Here is a 27,159-nt window from a genome sequence, read left to right on the forward strand (position 1 = left end):
GCTTCCTTCAGGGTCTCTTGTAAGGCAGGCCTGGTGGTGACAAAATCTCTAAGCATTTGCTTATCTGTAAAGAATTTTATTTCTCCTTCACTGATGAAACTTAGTTTGGCTGGATATGAAATTCTGGGTTTAAAATTCTTTTCTTTAAGAACGTTGAATATTGGCCCCCACTCTCTTCTGGCCTGTAGAGTTTCTGCCGAGAGATCTGCTGTCAGTCTGATGGGCTTCCCTTTGTGGGTAACCCGACCTTTCTCTCTGGCTGCCCTTAAGATTTTTTCCTTCATTTCAACTTTGGTGAATCTGGCAATTATGTGTCTTGGAGTTGCTCTTCTGGAGGAGTCTCTTTGTGGCGTTCTCTGTATTTCCTGAATTTGAATGTTGGCCTGCCCTGCTAGGTTGGGGAAGTTCTCCTGGATGATATCCTGTAGAGTGTTTTCCAATTTGGTTCCATTTTCCCCCTCACTTTCAGGCACCCCAATCAGACGTAGATTTGGTCTTTTTACATAATCCCATACTTCTTGCAGGCTTTGTTCATTTCTTTTTCTTCTTTTTTCTTTTGGTTTCTCTTCTCGCTTCATTTCATTCATTTGATCCTCCATCGCTGATACTCTTTCTTCCAGTTGATCGAGTCGGTTACCGAAGCTTGTGCATTTGTCACGTATTTCTCGTGTCATGGTTTTCATCTCTGTCATTTCGTTTATGACCTTCTCTGCATTAATTAGTCTAGCTGTCAATTCTTCCACTCTTTTTTCAAGATTTTTAGTTTCTTTGCGCTGGGTACTTAATTCCTCCTTTAGCTCTGAGAGGTTTGATGGACTGAAGCCTTCTTCTCTCATCTCGTCAAAATCGTTCTCTGACCAGCTTTGATCCGTTGCTGGCGATGGGCTGTGCTCCTCTGCAGGAGGAGATGCGCTCTTATTTTTTGAATTTCCAGCTTTTCTGCCCTGCTTTTTCCCCATCTTTGTGGTTTTATCTGTCACTGGTCTTTGATGATGGTGACGTACTGATGGGGTTTTGATATAGGTGTCCTTCCTGTTTGATAGGTTTCCTTCTGACTGTCAGGACCCTCAGCTATAGGTCTGTTGGAGATTGCTTGAGGTCCACTCCAGACCCTGTTTGCCTGGGTATCAGCAGCAGAGGTTGCAGAAGATAGAATATTGCTGAACAGCGAGTGCACCTGTCTGATTCTTGCTTTGGAAGCTTCCTCTCAGGGGTGTAGTCCACCCTGTGAGGTGTGGGGTGTCAGACTGCCCCTAGTGGGGGATGTCTCCCAGTTAGGCTACTCAGGGGTCAGAGACCCACTTGAGCAGGCAGACTGCCCCTTCACAGATCTCAACCTCCGTGTTGGGAGATCCACTGCTCTCTTCAAAGCTGTCAGACAGAGTCGTTCGCGTCTGGAAAGGCCTCTGCTGCTTTAGCTGAGCCCTGTCCCCAGAGGCGGAGTCTACAGAGACAGGCAGGTTTCCTTGAGCTGCTGTGACCTCCACCCAGTTCGAGCTTCCCAGCGGCTTTATTTACCTACTTAAGCCTCAGGGATGGCGGGCGCCCCTCCCCCAGCCTCGCTGCTGCCTTGCGGTTAGATTGCGGCAGACTGCTGTGTTAGCAAGGAGGGAGGCTCCGTGGGCGTGGGACCCTCCCGGCCAGGTGTGGGATATAATCTCCGGTGTGCCGGTTTTACAGCGCAGTATTGGGGTGGGAGTTACCCGATTTTCCAGGTGTTGTGTGTCTCAGTTCCCCTGGCTAGGAAAAGGGACTCCCTTCCCCCTCGCGCTTCCCAGGTGAGGCGATGCCTCGCCCTGCTTCAGCTCTCGCTGGTCAGGCTGCAGCAGCTGACCAGCACCGATTGTCCGGCACTCCTGAGTGAGATGACCCCAGTACCTCAGTTGAAAATGCAGAAATCGCCGGTCTTCTGTGTCGCTCGCGCTGGGAGATGGAGACTGAAGCTGTTCCTATTCGGCCATCTTGCTCCGCCCCTCCGAGTTACTACTTGTAAAGTGCTTAGAATCAAATTTTGGGGTTGTGACGAATATCTGAATTACTGGCAGCAAATCCGTAAGGGTATGCAGCAACCTCAATTCTGGTCTCCTCACAAGAAAGAACTTGACTGAGGGCCATGAAGCAGATAAAGAGACAGAGGCAAGTTTCAGAGCAGGAGTGGAAGTTAATTAAAATGCTTTAGAGCAGGAAAGAAAGGAAAGTACACTTGGAAGAGACCCAAATGGGCACCATGGAGATCCAATGTGGCATTTGACCTTTGGACTTGGGGTTTTATATGTTGGCATACTTCCAGGGTCTTGCTTCCCTTTTCCCATAATTATTCCCTTAGGGTGGGCTTCCGCATGTGTGATGTCCTTGTACTTTGGAGGTGAGCATGTGCAGTGTGTTTAAGAAGTTGTATGCTAGATGAGTAACAAGTTCTGAAATTGAAGCAGTAATAGCCTACCAACCAAAAAAAGTCCAGGACCAAATGGATTCACAGCTGAATTCTACCAGAGGTACAAAGAGTAGCTGGTACCATTCTTTCTGAAACTATTCCAAATAATAGAAAAAAAGAGACTCCTCTCTAACTCATTTTATGAGACCAGCATCATCCTGATACCAAAACATGGCAGAGACACACAAAAATAATTTCAGGCCAATATCCCTGCTGAACACCAATGCAAAAATCCTCATTAAATACTGGCAAACAAAATCCAGCAACACATCAAAAAGCTTATCCACCACAATCAAGTCAACTTCATCCCCGGGATGCAAGGCTGATTCAACATACACAAATCAATAAACGTAATCCATCACATAAACAGAAACAATGACAAAACCACCTGATTATCTCAATAGATGCAGAAAAGGCCTTTGATAAAATTCAACACCCCTTCATGCTAAAAACTCTCAATAAACTAGGTAATGATGGAACATATCTCAAAATAATAAGAGCTATTTATGACAAGCCCATAGCCGATATCATACTGAATGGGCAAAAGCTGGAAGCATTCCCTTTGAAAACCAGCACAAGACAAGGATGCCCTCTCTCACCACTCCTATTCAACACAGTATTGGAGGTTCTGGCCAGGGCAATCAGGAAACAGAAATAAATAAAGGGTATTCAATTAGGAAAAGAAGAAGTCAAATTGTCTCTGTTTGCAGATGACATGATTGTATATTTAGAAAACCCCATCATCTCAGCCCCAAAACTCCTTAAGCTAATAAACAACTTCAGCAAAGTCTCAAGACAGAAAATCAATGTGTAAAAATCACAAGCATTCCTAGACACCAATGAGAGACAAACAGAGAGCCAAATCATGAGTGAACTCCCATTCACAATTGCTAAAAATATAATAAAATACCTAGGAATACAACCTACAAGGCATGTGAAGGACCTCTTCAAGGAGAACTACAAAACACTGCTCAAGGAAATAAGAGAGGACACAAACAAATGGAAAAACATTCCATGCTTATGAATAGGAAGAATCAATATCGTGAAAATGGCCATACTGCCCAAAGTAATTTATAGATTCAATGCTATGCCTATCAAGATACCATTGACTTTCCTCACAGAATCAGAAAAAGCTACTTTAAATTTTATATGAAACCAGAAAAGAACCCGTATAGCCAAGGCAATCCTAAGCAAAAAGAAGAATGCTGGAGGCATCATGCTACCTGACTTCAAACTATACTACAAGGCTACAGTAACCAAAACGGCATGGTACTGGTAGCAACACAGATACGTAGACCAATGGAACAGAACAGAAGCCTCAGAAATAACACCACACATTCACAACTATCTGATCTTTGACAAACCTGACAAAAACAAGCAATGGGGAAAGGATTCCCTATTGAATAAATGGTGCTGGGAAAACTGCCTAGCCATAAGCAGAAAGCTGAAACTTGATGCCTTCCTTATACCTTATACAAACATTAACTCAAGATAGATTAAAGACTTAAATGTAAAACCTACAACCACAAAAACTCTAGAAGAAAACCTAGGCAATTCTGTTCAGGACATAGGCACAGGCAAAGACTTCATGACTAAAACACCAAAAACAATGGCAACAAAAGCCAAAATTGACCAATGGGATCTAATTAAACTAAAAAGCTTCTGCACAGAAAACAAAACAAAACAACAACAACAACAAAACTACCATCAGAGTGAACAGGCAACCTACAGAATGGAAGAAAAGTTTTATAGGCCCCTCATCTAACAAAGATCTAATATCCAGAATCCACAGGGACTTAAAACAAATTTACAATAAAAAAACAGACAGTCTCATCAAAAAGTGGGCTAAGGATATGAACAGACAATTCTCAAAAGAAGACATTTATGCTGCCAAAAACATATGAGAAGAAGATCACTGGTCATTAGAGAAATGCAAATCAAAACCACAGTGAGATACCATCTCATGCCAGTCGGAATGGCAATCATTAGAAAGTCAGGAGCAATAGTTGCTGGAGAGGATGTGGAGAAATGGGAACTCTTTTACACTATTGCTGGCAGTGTAAATTAGTTCAACCATTGTGGAAGACAATGTGGCGATTCCTCCAGGATCTAGAACCAGAAATACCATTTGATCCAGCAATCCCATTACTGGGTATATACCCAGATGATTATAAATCATTCTAGTATAAAAACACCTGCACACGTATGTTTATTGTGGCACTGTTCACAATAGCAAAGACTTGGAACCAACCCAAATGCCTGTCAGTGATAAACTGGATAAAGAAAGTGTGGCACATATCCACCATGGAATACTATGCAGCCATAAAAAAGGATGAGTTCATGTCTTTACAGGGACATGGATGAACCTGGAAACCATAATTCTCAGCAAACTAACACAAAAACCAAATGCCACATGTTCTCACTCATAAGGGGGGAGTTGAACAATGGAAACATATGGACACAGGGAGGGGAACATCACACAATGCGGCCTGTTGGGGGCTGGGGGGCTAGGAGAGGGATAACATTAGGAGAAACACCCAATGTAGATGACAAGTTGATGGGTGCAGCAAACCACCATGGCATGTGTATACCCATGTAACAAACCTGCATATTCTGCACATGCATCCCAGAACTTAAAGTGAAAGAAAGAAAGAGAAATCTGAACTGTCCATTATGTATTAAAGGAACTGAATTAATAAAAAGAATACCCCAAACACATAAAAGAAGTTGTATGCATGGTCATTTGAGGTTTTTTTCCCTTTTCCAGTGGAATACCCTTGGAAGGTCATACTCCATCATTTTTTCCCTCAATGTGCATGCCTGAGCCTACTGACCCAATTCCTGAGATTTTATTGGAAGCTGATTACCAATTTCAAGTGTGTTATCTGTTTGGAAAATTCCCTGTCCCTGGTGCAATCAATTATCACTTTAGTGTGACAACTTTGGACCATCAGGAAATTGTGTCTCCCTGGTGCTGGATGCAAATTATAATTTTTAAAAATTCCTTTATTATTTTTTAATTTTACTTTAAATTTTAGGAAACGTGCAGAACGTGCAAATTTGTTACATAGGTATACGTGTGTCATGGTTGTTTGCTGCACCTATCAGCCCATCATCTAGGTTTTAAGCCCTGCGTGCATTAGCTATTTGTCCTAACGAAACCTGCCTCATTGTCTGAGGTGTCAGCCGAAGTTTAGTCTTGCAGCCAAGGAAATCAAGGACACAGACACTCCAAAGGTGAGGTTAGAGCAGAAGTTTAATAAGCAAAAGGAAGAAAGCTCTCTGAAGCAGAGAAGGGTCCCAGAAAGATGGGCTGCCATTTTACAGTGAAATGCAAGAGTTTTAATAGACAAGCTGGTGTGGAGGGGTGCTTCATTTACATAAAGCATTAATTTCTTAATCCCCATCCCACCCTTTCTAGTGCTTATATGGGCTTTTTAGCCTAAGTTACTCCATGTTGCTTATCTCTTCCTACTGCTCATGTATTAAAAAGGCAGGGGGCAGAACACTACAAGGTGGATGTGCCTGGTTCAAGGTAGCTCTCCTAATTGATACTGCTGCAAGCACTTCCCCTGTGTGAGCCACCTTGTCTGAACATGTCCAGAAAAGGAGAGGGCTGTGCTTACTGGGGCCCACTGTATGTCTGTACATCACACAGGAGGCCCCTTTCTGAGTTAGATGCGTTAGAGCTTTCCTTCCTTATCTGTTTGCAGCCTGATCTGTCAGGTGATTCTTTACTGAAAGAGAAATGACCTCTTGGGTTGTTTTTTGTCAGAAGAGAGGATGCTTTTTGTTAGCAGGGAATTCTACTGAGGACCCTTGCCCTATCTGCCTAGTTCATCTCTCTCTCTCTCTCTCTCTCTCTCTCCCTGCCCCCCATCTCACATTCCATCCTCAGGAGTGGAGACCCTAACAGTTGTTAGGGGGTTTGGGCAACAACTCGTCTAGCTACTTCCTGCTGGACAGGGTCACTGAGTGGGGAAACAGCAACTAGGGTTCCTCCTGAGGTCAATCTAGAGGTCCTCAGGAGAATGGAGTGTCCAAGTGTGTGTGGGGGGCAGGGGCGGGGCTCAATTTGTAGCACCATTTGGAGTTTGATAGCTTCTAGGTGAGGAGATGAAGCTGGTCAGGAGATTTAACAAACATGGTCCAAACATTAAAGCTAGTACAATCATTAACAGTGGGCCTGCCAAAGAGAGGAGCCACGATCTCCAGTGTAGCCATTTAGACCAAGAGCCCCATAACTCTGACAGCTGTTGTATCTCAGAAGCCTGATCGGCTAATTTTTGGGTGGCATACCTCACTATCCCTGATTAGTTGACATAGAAACAGCATTCTTCCTCCCAAACAAGGTGTAGGTCACACTTTTCAGCAGTTAAGAGGTCTAGAACCTGCCTATTTTATAGAGCAACTGCTGCCAACGAGTCTATTTGATTTTGTATGGTATCAATGGTTCGGACAATGTCCTTTAAACTTTTTGTAAAGTCTTTGGATGAGCCTTCATAGTAGGACAGAGAGGTTGCTAGTCCTTCAGGCCCTGTCCCTACACTTGCTGCTATTCCCAACTGACATGGTTTGGCTGTGTCCCCATTCAAATCTCAACTGGAATTGTATCTCCCAGAATTCCCATGTGTTGTGGGAGGGACCCAGAGGGAGGTAGGTAATTGAATCATGGGGGCCAGTCTTTCCTGTGCTGTTCTCACGATAGTGAATAGGTCTCATAAGATCTGATGAGTTTATCAGGGGTTTCCACTTTTGCTTCTTCCTCATTTTTCTCTTGTCGCCACGAGGTAAGAAGTACATTTCACACCCCCCTCCCCCCGCTATGATTCTGAGGCTTCCCCAGCCATGCAGAACTGTAAGTCCAATTAAACCTCTTTTTCTTCCCTGTCTCAGTTATGTCTTTACCAGCAGCGTGGAAACAGACCAATACAATTGGTAAGAAAATGTCATCCATACAACATTTCAAAAGGGCTTAAACTTAATTTTGAGGGGTATTTCTTATTAATAGTAGGACCATGGGAAGGAGACTAGTCCAGGGAAGGTGAGTCTCTTGAGACAACTTTCTGAGGTGTCTTTTGATAATGTCATTTCTTTTTCTACCTTTCCTGAGGACTGGGGTGTCCAGGCACAATGGAAATGATACTGTATGCCTAGTGCCTTTGAGACCCCCTGAGTGACAGACAGCTGCTTTAAATGAATGGCCATTGTCACTTTGGAGGTATTTAGGGAGTCCAAAGCAGGAAATTATTTCATTGATTAATATTCTTACTACCTCGGATGCCCTTTATGTTTGACATAGAAATGCTTCCACCCAGTTAGTGAACGTATCCACCCATACCAGGAGATACTTCACCCCTCGGTGAAGTCTATTTGCCAGTCCTCCCCTGGATAACTTCCCATTCTCTGAGCTCGAGGGGGAAGAAGCCATCTGTTGAGGGAGGTGTTTTTAAGGCAGATTTCACAAGCATTAACAACCTGCTTGACTGTTTTTAGTAGGTTCTCCTCTGAGAATAATCTTTGGACACATTGATAAGTTTTACTCTTCCCTAGATGAAAAGTTTGGTGAAGAGTCTTAATGACCTTTCACTGGTTGGAGGCCAGCAAGTGGATCTTGCATCCTCTGACTGCAACGATTCTGATGGCTAGAAAGTGAATCCATGAGAAATGGCCCATTCTGTTTCTGCAGGAGAATACTGAGGCTTCATTTCCCTGATGGAATCTTCCCAGATTAGAGGGCCTTCGAGGGTGTTGGCACTCTGAGGCTTTCGTGCTGCTGACTTGGCTGCCTAGTTGGCTAACTTATTTCCCTCAGCTATTTCATCTGTTCCTTTCTGATGTCCTTTACAATGCATTACTGCTACTTCTTGTGGAAGGAAAACTGAAGAGAACAGCCTGCTAATTTCCTGATGGTATCTCATGGGAGACCCATTAGGAGTGAGAAAGTGTCTCTCCTTCCAATTGGTGGCACGAGCATGGAGGATAAGAAAGACATATTTGGAGTTGCTATAAATGTGAGCTGTTTTTCCTTTGCTTAATCCAAGTGCCCTTGTGGGAGCTATCAGCTCAGCTAATTGGGAGCTTGTGCCTAGTGAGAGAGACACACTTTTAAAGATTCGGGGTGACTACTGCATACCCTGCCTTATAGACTCTCAGCTCTACAAAGAAGCTCCCATCTATAAAGAGGGTCCAGCCTGGATTTTCTAGGGGAGTGTCCCTGAGATCCTCCATGGCTGCATAGGTTTCTATTACAACTTGCTCACAGTCATGTTCAGGTTCCTCAGTTTCCTCTGGGAAGAAGGTGGCAGGATTCAGGTGAGAGCGTTTTTAGTTGGGCTGCAGACTCCTCTACTAGTAGAGTCTGCTATTTAAGGAGGTGGCTCTCTGTTAGCCAAAGTCCTCCTCTAGAGGACAGCAATTCTGCCACATTATGTGGGGTATAAACAGTTAAACTATTCTCCAGAGTTTATTTGGTGGCTTCTGGCACCAGTAGGGCCACTGCTGCAACTGCCTGGAGGCAGGCTGGCTATCCTTTAGTCACCAGGTTCAGTTCCTTACTTAGGTAACCCACTGGCTGTTGAGCTGGCTCCTAGGTCTGAGTTAAAACTCCCAGGGCCATTCCCTTTCTTTCTGACATGTAAAGACAATGCCTTCCCTATTGGAAGACTAAGGGTTGGTGCCTCAGAGCTTGTTTTAACCGGTTAAAGACCCTTTTTGACTCTGGATCCCATATCAAGGAATGAGTCTTGGCTGCCTGAGTTTCCTTTATTAACTGGTATAAGAGACAGGCCATTTCCCCATTCCCAGGTATCCATAGCCTGCAAAATCCTGTAACGCCCAAAAATCCTCTTAGCTGCTTTAGGGTTTTAGGGAGGGTGAAGGAAGAAATGGGCTTAATCCTTTCTTCTCCCAGTGCTCTGGACCCTTCAGATAACACTAAACCCAGGTACTTCACTGAGGTTTGGCAAAGCTGGGCCTTGGATTTTGAAACTTATATCCCCTATTGGCTAAGAAATTGAGAAGGGCCTTGGTGTCTTCCAGAGAAGCTTTCTCCGTTGGAGCACAAAGAAGAATGTCATCTGCATACCGTAGGACTTTAGCCTGAGAATGAGAAAACTCAGAAAGGTCTTTAGACAGTGCTTGTCCGTACAAGTGAGGGGTATCACAAAACCTTTGTGGCTACACCGTCCAGGTTAACTGGGCAGTCTGGCCAGAGGGATCTTCGAAGGCAAATAGGTATTGTGAGTCAGGGTGTAGTGGTATGCAGAAAAAAAAGGCATCTTTTAGGTCGAGCACTGTGGACTATTTAGTTTCCTCAAGTATTTGGGTTAGCAAAGTATAAGGATTAGGGACTACTGGATGAATTGGGACTATGGCCTCATTAATGAGGCAGAGGTCCTGAACTAGTCCCCTTCCCCACTGGGTTTCTGCATCCCTAATATTGGGGTGTTGCAGAAACCAGTGCAGTGTTTGAAGAGGCCTTGCTTCTTCAGATTATTAATAATGATCTCTGGCCCTTTTCCAGCCTCTGGCTTTAGGGGATATTTTCTTTGGTTAGGAAAAGATGTGGGATCCTCAGGATGTATTTGGACCAGTATAGCAGTTATAACTTGGCCAATTTTCCCCTGGCTTGCCCACACCTCTGGGTTAATATTGGTTGACACCAAGGGAAGACAAAGAGTCTGTACTGGGGCCATAAGGATGCTGGCTCCCATGCCAGCTAAAATGTCTCTACGTAATAAGGTAGTGGAACTTTCAGGTATGACTAAAGAGGCATGTGTAAATAGTAGGTCCCCCTAGCTACAACTAAGGGGTTGAGAAAAATATAGGGTTAGAACCTTTCCTGAGACACCCTTCACAATCGTGCTATGGGAGGAGGGGAAGCCTGGATTGGAGAACAGAGAGACTGGCTTCAGTGTCCAGAAGGAGGTCTACCCTCCTTCCTTCCATTTCCAGAATCACCTGGGGCTCCTGGGTGTAATGGCAGTTTGGGCCACTGGAGCTGAGGAATTGAGCCCTGGGACCCATGGGTCCTGCTGGAGCATTTGGGAGACCAGTTCTGGACCTGGTGACCTATGTCTCTGTGGACAGTCTGATCTCTAGTTGTCCCTGCCACAGGCTGGACAGGGTCGAGGTGGCTTCCTTCTGCCTGGACAGTCCTTCTTAAAGTGCCCTGGTTTGCCACATGGATAGCAATTAGTGGATCCTGAACCTTACAGACCTCTAAAGCAGCCATCAGAGACTCCATACTTCTCCTGTGCTTCCTCTCTTTTTTCCTGGGCCTCCTCCTGATCCCTATTGTAAAAGACCGAGATGGCCACCCTCAGGAGGTTCTCCAGAATACTATCTGGTCCTACAGCCTGTTTCTGTAATTTTCTTCTAATATCAGGGGCTGCCTGAGTAATAAACTTGTACTTTAGGACTAGCTGTCCTTCAACTGAGTCAGGAGACAGGGAAGTATGTCTTATTAAGGCCTCTCTTAGCCTTTCCATGAAAGCCAAGGGATTCTCATCTGGTCTCTGATCTGTTGTGGACAACTTAGAGTAATTAAGAAGTTTGGCCCTAGTTTTTCATAGGCCCTCCAATATGCACATTAAAAAGTGTTTCCTCTTCCATTCATCTGTGGGGTCACTACAGTCCTAGCCAGGGTTTTCACGGAGTATTGCCTCTCTTCCTGTTGGGAATGGTTGTTCTATAATTTCCTCCGCTCCCTTATCTCTATTCTTCTTTTTTGGCCTGCTATAAGAGACATGTTGTTCGACCCTGAACTTTTCTGCTGCCTGCCTCTCAGCAGCTGTTAGGGTTTGGTTTAAGATTAACGTAACATCTCTCCATGTGAGGTCATACACCTGGGCTAGATTTTGGAAAGCCTCTGTATACCTGTTGGGGTCATTAGAGAACCTACCCAGGTCTCCTTTTATTTGTCTAAGGTCTTTCGATGGGAAGGGAACCTGAACCCTACTGGCACCAAGTCCATTGGGCATTTCATGCAGGGGTAAAAGTGAAACTGGGGAAGTGGGGAGTTTTGGAAGTAGTGAAACTAGAGGAGCCAACAGCACAGTTGGAGGAGGGAGCCCTGGATAATGGGGACAGGAGGGGCTGAGACACTTAATAGTTGTCTCAGAGGATTCCCCAGAAATTTGTTTTCTTAGGTTTGGGCAATCATTCTCCATGGGTGTGCCAGATATGACTGCTAAAAGAGCTGGGTCAATTGTGCATTGCTTGCAGAGATCTGTGTTGTCCCATAGGGCAAAGAAAGCCTGTACATAGGGACTTCAGATCATTTAACCTCCCATCTACAGAAAAGATCTAATTGTTGGATAATATTAAAATCAAGACTTCCTTTAGAAGGTCAGGTTTATCTGTCCCCAAGCTAGTAAGAAGGCCACCCCCTTGTGCAAAAGAATATAAGCCACTTTTTCTTCAGAGTCTTGGGGTCAAAGGACTTCCACTGCTTCAGAATGCACTCGAGAGGAGTGCAGGCTGAAGATGGTTTGTTACCCATCTAGAAAGAGATGGGGAAGGAAAGACATCCCTTAGTCTTCTCCCTACCCAGGTGTAGAGGAAGACAGTGGGGGCATCCCCACTACTATTCTCCTTCCTTTGTTCCCTGGGCCCTGGCATCCATTAAAGGTACTGCTCCTGGGTGCAAGCATGATTATTCCTGCCTGACCCACTCCTCCGGATCCATGGATGGAGGACCCAAAGGAGTGGGTGATGCAGAAACAGTCACGTTCACCTGTGTGAGAACCTAGTCTTTCGCTAATTCCCCTTTGATTCCTTAGATTTGTGTGGCCGGCATGTCTCCCCTATAGATGGATCTCGGGAGAGACTATATAACAGTTGCATCTGGGCCAGGCCCCTCAATGAAGGGAGCATTCTGAGTTGGTCCCTATAGTCTGCTATTATGGTCTGATAACTGCCAAACCATCACCTGATAGTCACCTAATATTCCCGGTGTGTGGTGGGGGAGCCCTCTGCTGTGCTGCTGATGGCTGACAAGGTTCCTACTCTAATACAATGGCTACTGCCATGAAGAATTGAAACAGGGAATATCTTGAGTTTCAAATTTTATGATGAGAGATGAGCTCAACATCCAATCAAAACTCAAAAATGGGAAAATTTCCAAACCACATGATGAGCAATCCAAAAAAGAATGACCGATGTCTATAATCTAAGCTAGTAGAATTGTTGAAAGGATGAGTTTCATGATAGATTCTTGCCCTCTGAGATAAGCACTCTGTGGAAATGGAACATGGTGTGAAAGGAAAGGAAAATCTTGGGAGCCCAAACCCACTATAGCTAAGGGAAAGTTAAGCCTGAGAACTAAGTGATGTGAAAACTACCTTCCTTTTGTTCCCAAACAGATAGCTGTAATTTCACATTGTGATTTTATCCTATGTGAAAATATAGATTTACCGAGCACAAGATGAATACACAATTCACTTTTCCCCTCCCTCCCTCTTTCACATGTAAAACCTAGATTCCTAAGCTCTAATCAAGGCCTCACAAGAATAACTACCGTACCAACTTTTTTTCCTTTCCTCCTTTCCTTCCTATTTGTTTCTTTCCTTTTATATATTTAAACCCTCAAAAACCTCTTTGGGAAAGGCAGAGGCTACAGATCCTACTGTAACTTGTGTTTTTTGTTGTTGTTGTTGTTGTTATTTTTCCCCAGGTGCATCCTCAACCTTGGCAAAACAAACTTCTAAATCAACTGAGATCCAAATCACTCTCTTTTTAGTTTACAATAGGACGCACTGTGAAAAGGTCTGAGGCTTTGTAGGCCCTGGACTGGAAAAGACTGGCAGCCAGAAATCGGTGTGAAGAAAAATCCAGGTACAAGGCAGAGTGAAGAGAAGAGAGGAGATGATTGCTAAAGACCTCTCTACTTGACAGTTGCACCATGGACCACACCTGCTCCCCACCACCCTGAGATCATATTGCATTCTACAGCAGTAGACTTCAAGTATTTTTGCTCATATATCCCCTAAAAGAATTTTGCAAACTATTTATATCCCATAGACTTTTACGTTAACATCTAGAATTTTTATCATAAATTTAAATAGCTGAAAATGTGGTGATTTCTGGCACATAATAGAGATGCTTTAAATATATTTTCCTCAAAATCTTGAAGCTTCTGATTTAGTTTTTTTAATTTTTAGAAATTGTCTTTCCTTATAAGGAAAATGACAAATAAGGTTCTCAGTTTCAAATTGAGGAAAGCAGACTTAATTTATGTCAGAAAGAAATCTGACTGTATTTGAATTGAAATGTATGTGTGAATCCACATCCCTGTGCTACCATCTGACTTCTGAATTCCCGTTTTAGAAGAGATAGAAAAGGCATGGAACTCAGCCATGAGTTTGAGGTCTGATGAAATAATGTGTAGCCCCCTCTAATATTTTTCTACTGGAGGCTCTCTTTGTTTCCTCTCATACAATACTCCCTTATGAGCTGTGAAGTGTCAAGTTTTCCCCTGCGTAGCTTAGTGGTGAAGTCCTGAGCAATGCACCATAGTCGAATTTAGGATACGTGAAGTGGGAGGAAGTCAGCTGCAAAAGGGGAAATGGGAAGAGAGAGCCCATAGACCACAGACACATTTGTAGGTTGCCAGTTTAGGAAAGAATACATTTAGAAGTATGGAAGTTTATTCCTTAAAAAGATCTCAGCTTACATGCCCATTGGAAACTCTTCCTATACCACCCATTAGTGTGTATGTCCCAGTTTAAAACAAACAAAAACCCTAGAGTAATATTTAACTCAGTAATCTTTAAATTATTATATGTAGAATTTTCCATCAGGATGCATATAATGTATTTGTTTTATATCTAGTGTTTTAGCCAATCAGTACTGACATGGTGGAATGGGTAACACTCTCCTCCTCCCTATCCCCTCTACGACTACAAAAAAGGATCACTTAGCAAATGCTACTAATAGTTCAGATTACACATTGAATTCTACCGTCTTTTGCTAGAAGCTTAACTTTTTACGGGGCCCTAGAATGCCTTTGGTTCTAAATTAATCTTGGCAAAATATTTCATTTAATTGTGATATGATATGAGTATTTTATAAAGTACTATCCTACTTAAAGCAAATATATAATTCAAGAAAAAGCAAAATTTAGGATACTAAGGAATTTTGCCAAAGTGTTTTAAAGAGGAGAGCCAATGAGATGGGGAGGTACTGAGTCCTTGGTTCTTTACCTACCATGGTAGGAAGCCTCAGGGCCTTTGGAGCCAACACCAGCAAACCACTTCTGCAGAGGTCTGGCCTCAGAGCAAGGATCTTTCTGTACCACATGCTCTAAAGAGCTTGTGCTGACCACATATATTAAGACAGTTTTTAACCTAGGTTCCACAATTATTGTCAAGTTGGTTTTAAAAAGAAATCTTCCTTTCTTTCTCAAACATGTACATGACTGATACAGAATTCTATAAGAAATGAGAAATTCACACAGTAACCTTTATACATTTTCATGGCTGGCAAAATTCTTAGGGAACTTCTGTGTTATTCAATTTGTCAAGGCAATTCCTGTGTGGCAAACCATGTTTTTCATTCTCAATCCTTTACTTTCTCTCTGAATGGTGAGAAACTGACACTCACAGATAGACTAAAAGCTACATAAGTGATTAAGTGATTGAATGGATGAATGAAAACCTATTAAATGCAAAGCATCTAGCCAAATTCCTTTGGACTAAGCAAGTTTAGTTCTCCTCTCGAGGAGCAGATTATTCCTTCATTTCCTTTTCCTTCTATTTCCCTGAATTTGTCTGCAGGCAAGTGTCCAGTAATTCTAAAAACTCCTTGAAATGACTAAAACAGTAAAGCTGAGACATGACAGACTGCTGGAGAGCTAGGCTTGGGGCCAGCAATGCTGAAATCACCATGAACTGCTGTCAGGGTCTCAGGAGCAGGGCGAGGCAAGAGCAACTAGGCCTATGGCCCTCAATCGCCTGTCTGATGCAATACTCTGGTTTAGTAAGAGCAGAGGGGATGGTAGAAGGGGAGAGGTGGAACAGAGAGGAGATGAGATATAAGGCGACCAAGTTAACTGATTACACAGCTCAGGTTTTCTCTTTAAATGTTAGGCTCCCATGAGGACAAATTCCACTCCATCTGTTACTGACAACAAATGAGAATAAACGTAGTACCCCACCCTCAAAGATATAATGGTTTCTTTCAAAGTGGTGAATTTAGTTTAATCTCTAACTTTTCTCTTCTATCAACACCAGATATTGTTAAAAATGTATTTTATGATTATGTTTCCAGAAATTTTTTTTACACCTTTTAACCAGAGTGAGTTTTATGTCAAGAGTTGCTAAAGGGCTCCCTAGACTTGATCTTCTGTCTGAAGTGTAAGCTTTTATACTCTACAAAGGAGATGATGTTGCCAGACCTATACACATGACTTTGTGACCAGAAGGAGGTCAAGGATTCACAGCTAGTTAGTTGTTAATTGCCAACCCAGTAGCTATTTCCCACTCTCCTTGTAGAGGGAACTCTAATTTGTTTTAGTGTCCTTCAGCACAGGTGGCTTGACCTAGCTCAGGCATACATCTCTGGTCTAAGTCACTCACGGCAATCCCACTCTTCTTGCCTGCTATTGGTTTTGTCATGAGCATGTGACACAGATGTGGTAAAGGAGTTAAGATAGAAGTCAGGTTAAGTCTTCCGGGAAAGGTTTCCTTACTCAAAAATAAAGTCACAAGCAAGACACTATCCACTTGTCCTGCTGGATGTTGTGATGGTACATGATAGCTCGTACTTAAGCAATCATTGTGTGTCTATGTGGGGAACTAGCCTGAGTATACAACTAAGACACTGAGTATGGCAGGGTAGAAGACAGAAATAATTTGGATCCTTGACAATGGCATTGAGATGCTGAATTAAATAATCCAGGCACTGTCCTAGCTTGCCTCTTCTTCTTGTGCCCTTATTATTTAAACCTTCTGTGGTGGTTTTAAAATATGTCCACAATTCTTTGATTCTGGTTCCTGTAAGAGATGAAACCTAATTCCTCTACCTTGAGTATGATTTAGTGGATTTAGCTAGATTTAGTGACTCACTTCTAACAAGCAGAATAAAGTAGAAGTGATGGTATGCAACTACAGAGGCTAAGCTTTAAAGGCACTGTGGCTTCCTCTTTAGTCACTTTCTCCAGGATTACTCAGACTGGGTGAAGCTAGCTGTCATGTTATGAGGACACCCAAACAACCTAAGGAGATGCTCACATGGTGAGGAGCTGAGTTGATCACCTGCCAATCGATAGTAGGTGAGTCATACTGGAAGCTCACCTTCCAGTTTCAGTCAAGACTTAACATGATTGCAGTCTCTGCCTACATTCCGACTACAATATCATAAGAAACTTAGTACAACCCAGCTAATCCACTCCAGAATTTCTGACTTGTAGGAACTATGAGACAATATATATTTGTTGTTTTAACTCATTAAGTTTGGGGGACATTTGTTATGCAGCAGTAGATAACTAAAACAATTTCTAAGATTGGATTCTCTGACCTTCTCAGACAAAGGCACAGTAATTGATAAAATGTTCTAAAAGATTGTATCCTAAAACCAGAGAATTACAGGTTCCTCCATGGGTCTTCTGGTTCATTCTCTCTTTTTTTGAAAGATTGCGTAATGCTCTTTGAGATAAATAGATGTCTTTCTCATTAGGCCTTCCGAAAAAGGAGATAACAGTTGTTCCAGGGCATTACTTTCACAACCATCTGGTGAGAGGCTGAAATCACTCTGGTTATGATTAAACCAATTGCATCTCATTGTATCCTTAGAATAGTGTTTCCCAAACTTTCTTACAGAAAAAGTATCCTGAATTATACTAACTGATATCCTACAAAAAGAGTGCTGGAGACTTTGAGTTTTAAAATACACATACAGCATATTAAAGGCCATAGAGACTTTATGAAAAAAAAAAAAAAAGGAAAAAGAAAAAATCTGTTTAATTTTTGTAACTGAGAATTTCTCAAAGGCAGGGTGACTATAGATGGTCCCCTCCACACTACTTTCCACCAATAAGCATACCTAAGAACATTTCTTGGGGCATAAATGTTGTATCAAACACATAGAAACATGGGTGTGGATGAGAAAGAGCTCATCATAATATACACTGAATGGAATGTATTAGCATGAATGATCAAAATAATCCAAAACACTACACTCAAAATAACATAGCCATCCTACAGTTATACAGTCACATTCATTATCTGAGTAATCCGCAGCATCTAAGTTTAGACTTAGATCTTGAGTCGGAAATAGTACAAGAATTATCAATGTGCAGTTAGTAGCAAGTAAGACTCATGTACATTTATTCAAAAAGATCAGGACTGGTCTCCAAAACTCCAGACATACAGATTAGCTTCTTGTTTCCTATTAAACAACATTTTGCCCCCTCCTTTTAAAATGTTTATTTTATTACTGCAGGAAAATGTTTCATCTGAAACATTTGGTATAAAGAAAAAACTTACAGAGATTTCTGAAATATTGATATCTGGTATATAAGACCCTGAATTAGCACACCTCTGCCAACTAAAAGGTCACGTAATTCACCTGTGATTCATACTGCCGAGGAAGCCAACGCCCTCTTGACTGGTAGTGCCTTGGCAACAGAATCCCTGCATTCTATCACGTTAAGCCCCAAAGTCAAGTGAGTGAAGCCCCACACTCCTACAGCGAGTAGAGATCACTCACAGCAATTGAGTAGGACTTATCCTAACCAGACAAGGTCCCATAAAGGAAATGGTTCTGTCCTGGGGCTGGGCCAAGTTTGACATGCCCAGAATAAAAAGATTCTTCAGTGAGGGAGTTTTGAGGAGGTAATAATTGCCTCTAACTCTTCCTTAGCATTTCAAAGAATTTTTTTGACTCTTAAAATCAAACTACATTAAACCACCCTTTAAGACTTCAGGAGAAATGTGATCTATGGAAACAAATGTATGCAATTGGATATATAAGTAACCCCAATTTCTCCCTCCATGCCTATGGTTCTCGATCTCATTCCTGCTGTTTTCACTTTGTCTGCCACCCGGGAAAGGAGGCTGCTTTTATAACTCTGGTTCAAGTGAGGACACAAATTCTCTTCCTTAGTCAGTATGCTTAGTAGGAAGGAGACATGCTGTCATTTAGGTATTTGTTATCTAAAAAGAGATCTCCAAAAGAAAATAAATAGAATTATGGAATAATTTTTCTGTGGTCAAAATTTAGAAAATGGGATTCTAATGCTATAACAATTGCACCTTGGTCCTAATGGCAGGTAAATCTGTTTGAACTCCTTTCTGGCTTCTTAGCTCATTGCCCATACCCCTTTACTGAGAGACAGAAGCATTGCCATCCAAGCCAAGGACAGAATGACTATGTTTTTTTCTCACTCAGACCCATCATTCCCCAAACCTTCAAATTTCAGTTTTTCTCTAATATGAGGGATTTCTTGTCTACAGCTTTCCCAATTTCCCACATCCAATTCATCAGCAAGTCTGAGAAGGGTATCACTGAGTCCCAGAATTTCTATGAACTAAAAAATACTTGAAGAATTCTTTTTGCTCTGCTTGAGGGAAAGTCTATACTGTAGACTGCATTTATAAAGAGAACTCACAGCTACTAACCCAGTAGCTAGGGAGGACTTAGACAGTTGCAGAAACCACAAAGGGTCTATAACCAAAATGCAGTTTCGGTTGCTCACCACTTGCAGAATTCAGCTAAAAAGAGCGAGGTTTGGTATATAGAGAAGGTGACTTTATTCCAAAGCTTAGCTTAGGGGAAGAAGTACAGCCTCCTTCCTTTAAAGGTACCATTTTCCTTTTGGGGACAGAAAGCAGAGGCTTTTAAAGGGCCACTTGGCACAAATAGTATGCAGAGGAGGGAACAAGCAGGTACAGGGTCTACATGGCTTGCTTTGGTGCCTTATCTACCAGGTGGTCGAGCTGGCACCATCATGGGCAGAGCTAGGTTGTAAGGTGAATGTTGTCTCAAGATACTCTCCAGGTAAGAAAGAGTTCCATTGCAGACATACGTTGGGTTATAAATTGACTGTTGTCTCTTGAGGCAAGCTCCAGTTAGGAGAGAATTCTGGCTCTGGCGCTTCTAAGTAAGCATATAGTTAGATAAGCTTACCATGTAGGGAGTGTCTGGTTAAGGGAAGGTAAAGGTTATAATCGCAATTCGAAAGAGCTAAGTAGGAAGTGGAAAATAAGCAAAGAGGAGGAAAGAGAAAAGAAGATGAAAAAATTGTAATTAAAATAACTCATTTTCTTTCTCTTAGAAAAATGGGAATACTCAGTTACAGGTCCACTGAGTGAAACCACATAGGACCTGAAAAGAAAAATAGGCTAGGCTCCCTTAGTCGATTTTCTCCCTAGAGTTAAACATGAGCTGCTCAGACATTACCTGCTGTCTTAAGCAATGAGTTGCTCAATATCCATTATCTGAGGCCCAACACAGGATTATCCCAGTGGGAAGCTCTACTAGCACAGGTGGCTGAGCAGCCTGGCGACAACAAACCTGTCCTGGAAAGATGGAGAACCTCCTGGGAGAACAGGCAGCAACCTCCAGGTGAGGGAGGCAATAATTCCAGCCAGACTCACCTACACAAATTTGGAGAGCCCACAGAGCCAGATGCTGCTTTGCCCGTGGGAGTTACCATCATGGAAGAACACGTTCTGATCCATATCTGAAACACAGTAGGGGGGGTGGGGCAAGTGGGTAAGAGGGGTATGGAAGGGCCACCAGGGAAAGAAATAGTACTTTTGTAGGTTTAAAACGTTTTAGTAGTTATTTTTCTGGATAAGAAATGTAGATGTACAGTATTTTTGAAAACTGATAATTTCCCTCCAATATTTCTCCACTGTCTCCTTTGATACAATGCACTCAGAACAGTCAAGCTTGGCTCATGATCACATGGGAGGGAGGTGCCAATGGAAAGCAGAAAAATGAACTTTTGCAGCCAATTCATGAGCTCAGAGAACAGTTGTTTACTGAATGTAGGCAGCTAGGACCTTATACAATATCCCAGAGATCAATTTACCCAAGCATGGCTTGGACTTAGCAGAGAGGACCAATGGACCTGAATGGCCAGGCACAAAGAAACAAGGAAATCTACGCCTTGAACAACAGAGACCAAGTAGACTGAAGACTAGAGGGGAGGATGTACCCCTGCAGGGAGACATGCTGCAGAACCAAGAACATATGAAGTCTTACTCCCCTCCATACAATGGCACTTACTACACAGGTACTTTGAAATTTAGCTCTAACTCCAGGGAGAAGGCAGATATAAAGGCAGCTTGATCAAGTTTCCACTTTTCCAATAAGAATAAAATAAAAATTAAGTTTGAATATAGAGAAAAATAAGGGCATAACTGGTTTGGGATAAAATTATCCCTGCAACAATCACATTAAAATATAGAGTAAAATTGTAATGTCCACTCCTCTTGCAGAAACATAAAATGTACATCTTAGAATAAAGGAATACCATCCCCTTTCTATCATTTTAACGGTATGCCCCAGGCTTTCGTACCACACTTGGATAGGAGGCTGTACTAGTTTGCTAGGGCTGCCATGACAAAGGACTACGAACCGAGTGGCTTTAAACAACAGAAATTTATTCTCCCATAGTTTTAGAGGCCAGAAGTCCAAAATTGAGATGTTACCAGGCCATATTCTCTCTGAAGGCTCCAGGACGGAATGCTTCCTTGCCTCATCCTAGCTTCTTATGGTTGCTGGGATCCTCGGTGCCCCATGGCTTGTAGGTGAATCATTCTCATCTCTGCCTTTATCTTCCCATGGTGTTCTCCCCTGTGTCTTTGTTTCTGTGTGGTTTTTTTTCCTCTTCTTATAAGGACATTGATCATATCAGATTAAGGGCATGATATGGTTTGGCTCTGTGTTGCCACCCAAATCACATCTGGAATGGTAATTCCCGTAATCTTGTATTGAGGGAGAGACCTGGTGGGAGGTGGCTGGATTATGGGGGCAGTTTCCCTCATGCTGTTCTCATGACAGTGAGTTCTCACAAGATCTGATGGTTTTATAAGTGTGTGACAGTTCTCCTTCATACACTCTCTCTCCTGCTGCTATGTAGGATGTGCCTTGCTTCCCCTGCACATTCCACAATAATTGTCAGTTTCCTGAGACCTATCCAGCCATGTGGAATTATGAGTCAATTAAACCTCTTTTGTTTATAAATTACCCAGTCTCAGGTAGTATCTTAATAGCAGTGTAAGAATGGACGAACACAGGGCCCATCCTATCCCAGTATGACCTCACCTTAAATATTTACATCTGCAACAACCCTATTTCCAGATAATTAACATTCTGAGATTCTGAGGACATGTATTTTAGTGGAACAGTGTTCAACCCTGTACAGAGGCTGTCACCACTCTGCCCACACAGTTGTCCCAAATGCATGACTACAATCCCCTTGATTTCCTACAGAGAGAACAGAAACCAAGTGGAAACTTGACGATTTCTTTTTACTAAAGGTGCACAGAAAAGTAACTGTAACACAGCAAAGAAAATGAGTTAAAACTCTACTAATAATGCCTACTTTCTGAGTGGGCATCTAGGCTATCTAGGTGTTTCTCTGACTAACACAAGGTGCTATGTTCATGGGCAGGAACCAAATTATTGTCACTCATGGAAGTGCTTTTGACTCTGTGCCCTTGGACAGTGGGCTCTCCTAAGGCCCCCAGAGAAGTATTTATCCTTCACTATGGTCCAGCATCTACCTCCCTGACTCCATTTCCTGCCCTGGGATTAATTTCTTTACAATTGACAATAGGAATGACCACTCCCTTCAGGAGAACAGCACCTTTCGCCTTAAAAGAAGAGGGATCTTACCTAATAAATAATTCACAACATAATCAGAGAAGAGCTTAAGAGTTAAACTTCAGTACATTCTGAGGTTTTCAGTTTTAAATGATGCCAAAAGCAAAAACTGGACTTTACTGAGAAACTGTAGCAAATAAGTGTAACCCCCTAGAGTCCAGGGGTCATATCCGTCTTTCTCACTAGAGTAACTTCCAAGATTAGCAGAATCCTGCACGTAGTGTTCAAGCATGATTCACTAAATGGACAAATCAAACTTGAATTGTTCAAGCCTTTTGAATGCTTTTTAATGGTCTCTTTCCAAGTATGGGGTAAAGATTATTCCTGTTGTATTTTTCAAATACTAATTTTCTATATACAGCTCTCAACACTTACTTCCTCTCTTCCCTGAAACTTGTTGCTATCTAACTGCATGCAGAGAAAAGGAGAATTAACATCCTCCTTCTGACAGAGCAACAAACTTTGAAGAGACACAATCTTGGTTAAAGTATAAAACACATACTTTATGTTTTATGTACATAAAACTAGAACCTTCAGGTAGAAAGGACCCATCTATTATCCCCAAAGGAAGAATCTGCCCCAAGTCCCCAACTCCTTTGAACTCCTTTAAAGAGTACTTTTCCAGGCTTCTCTACTTCTCATCCTTGTACCAGATCCTTCCCTCTTCCTGTCCCACCAGGTAACTCATGATTTGAGAGGGCAGCAGCCTCTCACCCACATAATCTCACAGGGCACTGGACCCAACAGTCCATGACTCCAATTTACCAGGTCACCTGATTCAAACTTAGGTTGGCCAAAGCTGACCTCCAACTTATGCCTGCTCTTGACTTCTTAGTCCTCCCCAAATTCTCCTTGTGCTGATGTTTGCACCCATTTCTGGCTGCTCTGTCTTGCTCTTGTAATCTAACCTTAGTATCTGCCTCTCTGCCTTGACTCCATTCTGGCTCAGCTTTCCCTCAGGGTTTCCTCTGGCCCTGTGTCCATCCAGTCCTTCTAGGATTACCAGTGACTCTGGCTTTGGTCTATGAGTTCTTGTAGTAACACATTCTTCCTGGCCATGCTCACCCAGGGCACTGGACTTCTGTCCCCTGCTGCATTCCTCTCTGGGTGCTCCATTCCCTCACTCCTAGTTTGTTTCTGTTATACAAAGGCTGATTCTTACTTTCCTTTCCCAGTTATCCTATATCTTTAATAAAGTCATCAGGTGGATCACCAAATTACTGAACACTATTTAGATAAACATTTTGTAAGCCAAAATTATCCAGATTTATAGTATGGGAAGTTATTGTCAATAATTGCATCCTATTTTTATTTTATTTCACGGTAAGAGTATGCTACTCAATTTAAAATCAATCTTTGCATCCAGGCAAGTGGAACTTAAACTAAAATTTCAAGATTCATCTTCTCCTTGAGAAAAAGCAGTATGGTGTAATGGTTAATGGTATCAGAGTATGGACTCTGTAGGCAGATGACACGGCCTAGTTTGCATTTCAAATCAGTCACTTTCTATATGTGTGACCACATATTGGGGATGATATGCCACATATTGGGGATGATATTATTTCCAACTTCAAAGGCCTATTGTAAAGCTTAAATGCCTTCACACGTGTAAAGTACTTGGAACAGAACTTAGGGCATAAAAAGCTGGTGAATACTAGCTACCACTACTATTGTTCTTGATCAACAGCTTAGTATACTGCAGTCATCAGCTCAGAGATCACCCCGAACTCTAACAACACTCTCAAAACCTTTTGACGAGTATTTAAGATAGATAATGACATCTTTATAACAAACAAAGTAGTTTTCTTACTGGATGAAAAGAATATAACCCTGCCATTATGGCTTGTAACAGCTGGAAAAGCAACCTGGATCAGTCCATCGATACTGGAGAGACTCTGATCTTACTTAGTATCTTACTCATAACCTATCTAGGATAGACTCACAGATAGATTTTGTTGTTGTTAATCATGCCTAGAAACTACCCTCCCCCTTGCTCTTGGTCTTCCTTCCTTTTCTACCCTCTCCCTATGACTACTTTTATTCCTGGCAAAGAGTCCATGGATCCTCACATCTTTCAGCATAGAACACCTCCTAGCAAATGAACCAAACTCCTTTACAAAGACTCATTACTTCTCATAGCAAACATCTGATGCACAAAGTAGGCTCAAGGGGCAGAGATTCTGATCCTGTCTCATCTGGAATGGTGGAGTAGGAAAGATACAAGGGGCTATCATTTCTGGCAGAGCCAGGACATCATAACCAAAGCATCAATTTCCCTTTTAAAGATATTTTAGAGCAATCAGCATTTTTCCCAGATGTTACAGTCTGGGAAATCCTCATTATTTGTAGATTCCATATTTGTGAATTTGACTGCTCACTAAAATTTATTTCTAACCCTGAAATCAATATTTGCAGCACGTCTGTGATCATTAGTGGTCATTAGCACAGTGTAGCAAAAAAACTCTGATTGCCTCATGTGCAAGTTTGCAGCTGAGGTCAAACAAGGCAACATTCTACCTCTTTGTTTCAGCTCTGTTACTGTAAACAAGTGTCCTTTTCACGATCTATTTAGCACCATGTTATTTGAATTTTTGTGCTTTTTGTTGGTGATTTTGCAAGTGTAATACAGAAACTCTATCTAGTGTTCCTGAGCACAAGAGGGCTACAATGTGCCTTATGGAGAAAATGGATAAGCTTCATTCATGCTGTTGGCCATGAGCCCAAAGTTAATGAATCAGTGATACATATTATATAAGGTGTCTTTAAAAAGAAACATATATAAGACAAGGTTATGTTTTGATCAGTTGACAAAAATACTGTTATCAGAGGCTTATAGGAATCTGACTATTTCCTCTGGGAGCAATCATTCAATGTTCAATTAACTTGGTGTTCATAGAAACTTCACAGATTTACAGTGAATAAGAAGAATCAACTGTACATCCAAATCTGAATTACTGCATTCAAAGAAAAATTACCATTGCTAGCCACTCTACAAGAATAGCACAGTAAGTTGTCAAAACGAAACTACTCCCTCAAGGTAAATTTACTCCTTATATAAAGGGAAACACTGTGATAGCCTTTTGTGATAAATAAAGATGCCTAATATACCCTTACCTGAAAGAAGACTGAAATACCAAAAACAAAATATAGTTTAAGGATAGGGATAAAAGATAAAATAAAACAAAAACAATTCTTGAAATACTGTTCCCTCTCTTTTCTACCTCAGCAGGCATGAAGTCGTATTGGCAAGGAAATCAAAGTGTCTGTCTGTCTCCCACGTTCCAGGTCCATAGAAAGAGAATTCAGTAGACACATATCTTCCCTCCCTCACAACTGGCAGAAACTTTGGAGAGAAGAGCTAAAGCAGGCATGGCTTTCTCTACCACACACCACTCATCACCCACCTACTCTGTCCTAGTGGAGGGGAATCACAATTATAGGGATGGGCCCCGACTCTGAAGACAGAGAAGAGAGGCAGGTGACCTCGTGCAAAGATTAGGAGTACCCCGGACCATCCTCACTTCTGAAACCTAATCCAAGTTCGGAGTTGCCCAAGACCACTCTCACTTCTGGTACTCACTGCAAGTTTGAGGGTCCCTGAGATCACATTCATGCCCCATAATTCACTAGAAGGACTCAGAGGACACAACAAAACCATTATACTTTTGGTTATAGTACAGCAAAAGGATACAGATTAAAAATCAGCCAAAGGGAGAGGCACACAGAGCAAGGTCGAGATTTCTGGGTATGTATATGTCATACAATGTCTTCAATAAGTCTTCAATAAAATCCACAAAGTACATTTATGTTTTGTAAAACACATTCCCTTTTTGGGGTATGGAGCAAACCCTGATTCTTGCTTTAAGGTTGTTGCTGGAGAGACCACAGAATAACTATGGGATCCCAGAAATCTCTGGGTTACCAAGAAATAAATGGACATCAAACTTTTCTTCCACAAAGCAATTGTAAATAGACATTCAATTGCAAAGGAAGAAATTGATGAAGATCATGTGGGAAGTTATTAGTCAGTCATATTTTCTGGATATTTAATTATCTTGTTATAATCTAGAGTATAACACCTGAAAGTCCAACATCACAACTTTTTGTATTAGTTTGCTCAAGTTGCCATTACAAAGTACTAAGTGGCTTACACAACAGAAATTTATTTCTTATAGTTCTGGAGGCTACAATTCCAAGATCAAGATGTCAACAGGATTGATTTCTTCTGATGCCTCTCTCATTGGCTTGTAGATGGCTGTCTTCTCCACATCTTCACATGGTCTTTCCTTTGTACCTGTTTGTGTCCTCCTCTGCACACTGTAAACAGTGTGCAGTAAACTGCACACACTCTGTAAACAGCCTGTCTCCAAATAGAGTCACATTCTGAAGTATTAGGGGGTTAGGATATTAACATATAAATTTTGGGGACAACATAGTTCTGCTCATAACACTTTTACAATTGATGAATGCAAGCCTATTATTAATATTAGCATTTGAGACAGGACATCTAGGAATGGGATTGATACTAAAACCTTCAGTGATTCTGGACCAGAGCATGCCATATCTGTTTTAGGTCAACCAATTTAGAGGTTGACCTAACAGAATCCCACCAAAGTAAGTAAATCTACATTCTGTTATCCTCTAAATAGATTCTAGCTTATTTACAACTATGTCTTCCTTCCTAGACATGTCTACCTGTTATCGCAACATAATAATACCCTAACTACTTTGTAGCCTGCGTTTTTAATACTGTGTGTGAACTTTGAATTAGATTTTTGGTAAATTTGGTACAACATTTTGTAGGATAGCAAAACTAATTTTTCTTTTGTTTTGCTTTTGTGGTAAGAGTACTTGTCTCAAAGATCAATTCCATGAGACATCATGTT

General features: G+C 41.9%; 1 long non-coding RNA gene across 1 annotated transcript in view; it reads left to right on the top strand.

The window, feature by feature from the left end:
* Window positions 1-27,159, top strand: part of LOC111542689 — a 105,928-nt gene that overhangs the window by 10,284 nt on the left and 68,485 nt on the right. The window contains exon 2 of the long non-coding RNA XR_002731631.1: window positions 25,181-25,278. This is a non-coding gene — a long non-coding RNA (uncharacterized LOC111542689). The remainder of the gene's footprint in view (window positions 1-25,180; window positions 25,279-27,159) is intronic.

The sequence above is a fragment of the Piliocolobus tephrosceles genome, chromosome 4, assembly GCF_002776525.5.
Source record: "Piliocolobus tephrosceles isolate RC106 chromosome 4, ASM277652v3, whole genome shotgun sequence".
NCBI lineage: Eukaryota > Metazoa > Chordata > Mammalia > Primates > Cercopithecidae > Piliocolobus > Piliocolobus tephrosceles.